The sequence below is a fragment of the Syngnathoides biaculeatus genome, chromosome 11 (assembly GCF_019802595.1).
Source record: "Syngnathoides biaculeatus isolate LvHL_M chromosome 11, ASM1980259v1, whole genome shotgun sequence".
NCBI lineage: Eukaryota > Metazoa > Chordata > Actinopteri > Syngnathiformes > Syngnathidae > Syngnathoides > Syngnathoides biaculeatus.
The window spans coordinates 14116939-14123089 of NC_084650.1; positions in this window are offsets into that span (position 1 = coordinate 14116939).

Below are 6151 nucleotides of genomic sequence, written 5' to 3' on the forward strand. Positions count from 1 at the left end.
ATGCCAGAATTAATGGGAAGTTATGCGCTCCCTCTTACATGTACCAGTTAAGATGATAACTGGTAAAAAAAAATGTTTTTTAGTCAGATGTGAGCATTCCAAACCGTTTCCTGCTTTTCTAGAACTCATCACATCTTGGGGTAAACACAATTCATTCTGATTTGATCTTTGAAATATGAGATCTCACACGCATGATGAGAAAAATGAAAAATCATCATGGCGAAAAAAAAAAATAATTGTGTGTACCCTTGCTTATGTCAGCAAGCCGGTTGTGAATGAATCCGCAAGTCGACGTCTCCAAAATATTAAAACCCAAATTAACCAAACGTTAAGTTTACCAGTGATGACGGCGATATATTATGCATTTTTGTCAGAATTTAAAAATAGTTCCCAAATGTCTTAATAACATGTCTGATACACGCTTGTGTCAAACCACCCCATGTATCGACAATTATAGCATAATTCAACCATTCATAAGTCGCCTATTTATGCTTTAGACTGTTTTCATGCCTCATGCAAATAAGCAACTGCTTACCCCGCCGTCCATACCATTGGGCCAACGCTGCTTTTGTTCCCATGACAACCAGGGTGCCAACTTGAGTATTAAAAAAAAAAAAAGCAAGCCGTGAGCGGCGAAGTACACACGCGTCCCAATAAAGACGGACGGACCACATGGGAGCCAAAAGGTAAGCAGAGCTGCGGTGTGTTTGATTGGATGCAAGGGTTTGACGGCGCTAGCTTGTGAAAAGTGGGACAGACAGTGGTGCCTCGGTTCTCGATCGCAATCCGTTCCAGACGGCGGTTCGAGAACCCGTTTGTTCGAAAACCGAATCAACCGCCGCGCGTTATGTTAAATTCCGGGTTGTTTTTTTTTTTCGGGGGTTCGTTCGAATTGACAATAACAAAGCGCGTCGTGGCCACGCACATTCGGTTATTTTCGGGGGGGGTTTCGGCGGGTGGGAATTCAGAACAGAACGCGTCGTGGGTCAGATGGCCTGGCCGTGCGTGTTCTGTTATTTTCGGGTGTTGTTGGGGGGGGGGGGAGGGGCGGCGTTTGAGTACCGATTTTCGTTCGAAAACGGAAGAAAAATTAAAAATCTCGAAATTTTCGTTAGAAAACTGATTTGTTCGAGAACGGGAACGTTCGAGAACCGAGACACCGCTGGACTTGTTTGCTTGGTGAAGTTGTGGTGGTATGTGCGGGTGTGTGTGTGTGTGTGTGGGGGGGGGGGGTCGGTATTTGCAACTGCACTTGTTGACAAGTGTAATCGTGCAACTTGATGATGAAGTGGTGACTCCCCAAGGGAAAAATGAGTCCGTGCCGTCTTGTTCGGATTCGGACTTCAAACATTTCTGGATTCAGAGCCCTGAGTGCAGCCGCCCTAACCAACACGCTGAGTCATCACGATTGCGAAATCGGAATCAACTTGCGCGACGCAAAAATAGCGCGTGGAAATTTTTTTTCTTTTTTTATTTGAAGGTATTTTGACGTCCTTTAGACACCTGAAAACTTTTAAATTGTGGGATAAAATGCAGAATTTAGAAGAGCGGCTTCAGCGTTTTTGGATGACTGTTATTATTAGCTTTTCTTCGTCGTCAAGGCAACCCCCCCCCAAAAAACAAACAAACAAAAAAAAAAAAAAAAAGATGGGAGCCGTAAACATTCTGTTATCGCCGCATCCACGCTATCGGGCAAATGTTTTTTCAGCCAAGTCATAACAAAAGATTAGCGATCGGGAAGGTGCCGTAAACACCTCATTCAGGTTCCTTGCTCGTAAATGAGTCCTCGGCCCTGTGACGTCACGCCAAACAGGCCCTTCGCCAAACCTCAGGTTGGAGGACCAGAGGTTTTTCAAATGAACATGGATTTGGATCCCCAATCGGGTCTTCGAGTGGACGTTTTGGTTTTAGTGTGACACCGTAATCAAGGACAGCAGCTGAGATCGTTACAGTTTTGCGTTCAGTGTTTCTTGAAAAAGTGACATCGGGAACTTCTGGTCTGGCATACCCATGACAACAAAAACTCCTTCCAGAATCAAGAGCCCAACGTTAAAACTGGTAATAACCAAGCAATTTCTAATGAATATCTGGTTTCATCAGGTGTCTTTTGGGTCGTGGTATGAAAGTGTTCTGAAGTTTTAAGTGTTGCAAAATAGGGGCTAGCACGGCCGCCTCAGCGCTTGCTGCTATTTTCCTCCAACATTCCAAAAATATGGCTGTTAAATTCATTGAAGACTCTAAAATTGTCCAAAGGTGTTAAGTACAGTTTGGTGACATCCATCCATCTATCCATCCATTTTCAACCGGTTTTCCGGGTCAGGTCACGGTGGAAGTAGCTTCAGCAGGGATACCCAGATTTTCCCTTTCCCCAGCCACTTCTTCCAGATCTTCCGGAGGGATCCCGAGGCCAGCCGAGAGAACATAGTCTCTCCACCGTGTCCTGGGTCGTCCTCTGGTCTCTTTCCGGTGGGACATACCCGGAACACCTCACCACGGACTCTCCCTTAGAGAGAATCCTAAAAAGGCTCAAGACTCAATAAATGAGGACAATCGCGACAGGGAACTGCAGTTCATCCATGTTTGTATGCCCGACGTTTTAAACCACCGAGGAGAAGAAGCCATCCTGAAAACGCAGCGCTCAAAACCACTTTGGAAAACCTTTGGCGATAAACGCCCAAACGGTTTTGAAGACGCGTCAACGCTAATCTGTCAGCCGGCGAGCAGCTGCCTGCGAATGCATCCACCCCCGACGGCGACCGCGAAGGGCCTGGGCCCGGCGTTTTTTTTTTTTTTTTTTTTCTTTTTTGTCGTCATTTCGGGCGTCTCGCTCGGTCGGGATCCTGTCAGCGGCGGCCCGGTCTCCAGGCAGTCGCCTCCCTCTGCCCCCATTTCCTCCGCCGCTTTCATCCGCCTGTCTCGGCCGCCTTGAAGACGTGACTTGGCTCATTTGAGAAAAATTCCTGCCTTGGCTGTTTTCATAAACGTGCTTTGTGTTTTACTGCAGGTGCTTAAAGATTTTTTTTTCCTCTCCCCTCTTGTGGCGCTCACCCCCCTCACCCCCTCGCCCTCCCCGCTTCTGTCTTCTTTTATGAACAAACAGTCGAGCCCCGGGCCGGTATCGGACTTCCTATCTTGTGTTTGCGGGGCAACCAGACAACTGTTTCGGCACACGGCGCGTGTCACGCTCGGTCTGCGACCGTCACTTGTTTCCATTCTGTGGAGACGTTTAACTCCCAATCAGGAAGGCCATTGAAGCGGACGCGGTTCACTTCTCGGAGCGCGGCGGGGGCCGCAGACGTCCAGATCGTAAACACTGATCCAGGCTTGCCGGTATTGAATATTTAAGTGAGGCGCAGACTCCCCGGCAGGAGGCTTTTCCAAACATTTTAAGCCACGTGACCTTGTTTCTCCGTCCCGACCGAGTTTGCGCACCCCCGTTTATGAAAACTATAAACGTCAAAACAAAGCCTGTTTATGTACACTTGGGGTGGGGTGGGGGGGGAGGGTCGTAAAATTTCAGACGGTTAGTACTGCAGTTTTGTATTTATCGTCGCAGCCGTATTTAGCATCGCGGAGAGTTGCGGGTGTCGTTTGACCTCTCCCATCTGGCGGGACACGACAGACAACAAAACGACATAAGAGGACGATGAGAAACGATCCTAAATCATCTGGAAAAAAAAAATTTAATCAGTTCACTAAATTTGGACAACAAAATACACAGAACGAGGAAGACTTCTGCCGCAGAGTCGGCTACAAGCTCATCACTGGCCTGCTAGAATGTTCCTGTCCAGTTAATTTCCCATATTTGGGACAATTCAGATCGCCATAAAAAGGATTTCCAAATATAAACTGGTATAAAAGCGCCAATTTGATTAAAAAAAAAAAAAAAAATACCTTGGTTGTGTCCAGAAAAAGCCTCTCTCATAGCTACGTCTGTTTGACCCAGTTTTGGAGCCACTTTGTCCATATTTGGCTAACGCCGGCCCCTTTCCTGCGATTGGTTGCTTCCGTCCAGAAGCCGGACTTGTGAATGCACACCTGTCGGTCATGATGACAGCGCTGGCTCGTGGGCAGAGAGGTAGGCGGAGAGCTTTGCTAGTGACATAGATAAGCCTGAGAAATTTGAAGAACTCGCTTCTCAACAGAAAAAAAGTCTGTATGTCGTTTTTTAATTAAAATTTCACATTTGGAAGAAACTACAATACATGGAATCCTCGGTCGACGACCGAAATCCGTTCCTACACTAGCGATTTTACCCGAATTTTGACATAAGTCGGATTCCACCATTAAAGTCAGAATTGACATCAAAATACAAATACATTGAAGTAAACTAGATGACGTACTTAGCATTACTGCTGAGAGGCAGAGAGGTGGGTAGAACCTGGTCCTCAGTCCTCTCCATCTCAACAAGTACCAAAGAACATGCATGTTCTCCCCATGTTCTCCGGGCACTCCGGTTTTCGTCCCACTTGCCAAAAACACGCAAACATTAATTGGACCCTCTAAATTGCCCGTAGGTGTGATTGCGGGTGTGGCTGTTTGTCTCGATGTGCCCTGCGATTGGCTGGCAACCAGTTCAGGATGTGCCCCGCCTCCTGCCCGCTGACAGCTGGGATAGGCTCCAGCACTCCCCGCGACCCTCGTGAGGATAAACAGCAAAGAGAATGGATGGACGGATATTAATTGCAAATTGTCCCTTGAGTACCAATGGCAGTACTGCAATATTTAGCTACTCTGAGCGTGGTAGTTGTCTTTGTGACTTGCAAACCCAGATACATATTCTAGATGTAATAAAGTACGTTGCTGTAATAACTGTGACCTTGTTTTGAATCTCTCCTTGAATATTAAGGAACGCTCTTTGATATGCGATACTTGTTATTTTAATCCTGCGTTGTTGATGTAACATTTCCATAAAACAAGTTAGTTATCTCTGTATAATCTATTCACCCACGCATGTCGGTATTTATTTAATACACATAACAATTGAATTGCTCGACACTTCTGTTTTCCCACTAAATGAAGACATATTTACGTAACAAATCCAAAGGAGAAAAACCTGAACAAACTGTTGATCCCACACTAATCCGCGTGTCAAATTCGGTCGCTCACAGCGCAACATTTGCCACTTTATAGACAATGCAGAGCTTCATCGGGCTGTCCAAAGAAAGCCGAGGCTGATCCAGCGTGTTTACTTAACTGCAGTTTGACCCGGCGCCGCGCCGTTCCCAGCTGCTGCGTGCGGCGACTGCCGTTCGGTCACGTATGCAGACTTCTGTCGAATTTCTTATTTATGCACGCAATATGTACGTGTCGTTGCACGCCGGCAGCATTCCTGCTTCGGCGAGGTTCTATCTATCTATCTATCTATCTATCTATCTATCTATCTATCTATCTATCTATCTATCTATCTATCTATCTATCTATCTATCTATCTATCTATCTATCTATCTATCTATCTATCTATCTATCTGTTGTTCATTTAATTATTTGTGCTCATATTCAAATAATTAAATGTAATCTATTTGTTTATTTATTCATCCATTTATTATATTAGATTATTTACGTGGAGGGGGGGCTATCCCTGTTTTTCTGAGAAGTATTTTCCTCCTTTTTCATGCTTTTCACGGAAAAGCATTTTTTTAAATGTATATTAAAAAAAATTAATCTTCTTCTTTTCCTTTCGGGTTATCCCATTTGGTCGTGTCATCTCGGATGAACGCACATTTAATAATAATGATAATAATAACTGCTGGAATTTAAATGGTCACCAAATATTCACTGATTTTCACAATTTCCGCTCTCTGTCCGCCGCTGCGAAAAACGGGGGGTCCGCAGCATCCGGCGGAGAGTATCACTTCCACATACTTCCTTGACACCGATCATTACTTCCCTATTAACCAGGGCTTTGGCACCATCCTGTGGCATTTCACAGTATTGCGGAAAGAGTATGGGGGGAAAAAAGGCGAACGCGGTACATTTTGAAGACAATCGTAGTGGATAGAGAATTGCAAACTGTCAGAGTTTCACCGTCCTTGAAATGTATCTCGATTTCAGCCATTGCCCCCCCCCTCCCCACACCCCCCACCTCAGAGAAAAAAAAAAAAAAAGCCGATGAGTGAGTGAACTGCTGACGCGCAGATGTGCCCTTCCC